Consider the following 943-nt stretch of genomic DNA (forward strand, 5'->3'; position numbering starts at 1 on the left):
CTTTTTTTTGGGGGGGGGGGGGGGGGGGGGGGTGGGGGGTGGGGGGGGGGGAGGTGGTGTGGGGCAGAGGGTTGTGTTTGTGTGTGTGGAGGGGGAGGGGGGTATGTTTGGAAGGTGAGGAAGAAAACAAAGAACAAGAGAGAAATGTGAAAGGACAGGTGAAGATGTATGCAAGCTTTCCCACCAAATGGTGGTGGTGTGTGGAATTGTCATGCTTCTGTATTTGTTTTCCTTTTATTTCTGTTGATTTTTGTTTTCTCATGTGTTATCTGTTCATTATCCGCCTTACCTGTCTAAAGCACTCTTCACATACAAGCCTTTGCATTCCCTATGGTCCTCAGGGGGAAAAAACCTTAGAAGTATCCAGAATGAACTTGAAGTCTTTCGGCTACTGCAGTTTTAGTTTTTGTGCTCCCAATGTCCGGAATTCTCTGCCTGTCGGTATTCAGCACCAGCCAACACTCCATCTGTTCAAATCCCAGCTTAAAAAAAAACAACTCATCTGTTCTGTGAGGCGTTGTGTTTTTTTCCCCTCCACTTTTGATTTGAGCTGTTTTCTGCTCATACTCATAGATGCATGAATATGTTTTAGTGTGGTTAGTAATTTTTCAGGCATGGCTGTGTTAGAACGGGCAGTTGCCAGCGCATTGAGTAATTAATTTGCTTTGAGAAAATTAATGTGCTCTGACGATGCCGTTCATTATGATTAGCTTTCTTTTTGACAGATCACAGTGGTTGAGTCATTCTAGTCTTTGTCAGGGGAACAGAGTCCCTTCACTCCCCCTTTATCAACTGTCAGTCATTGTCATTGTGTATGGGCCATACGTAGGGCCACTGTCATCTAAGTCATATCAGAGTATTGTCCCTTTTATCAAAGGTATGTGAAGAATGTACACAATGTGAACTTTGTTTTGTTCTTAATTAGAACTTTTAGATGTACACA

The sequence above is a fragment of the Babylonia areolata genome, chromosome 13 (genome assembly GCF_041734735.1).
Source record: "Babylonia areolata isolate BAREFJ2019XMU chromosome 13, ASM4173473v1, whole genome shotgun sequence".
Classification (NCBI taxonomy): domain Eukaryota; kingdom Metazoa; phylum Mollusca; class Gastropoda; order Neogastropoda; family Buccinidae; genus Babylonia; species Babylonia areolata.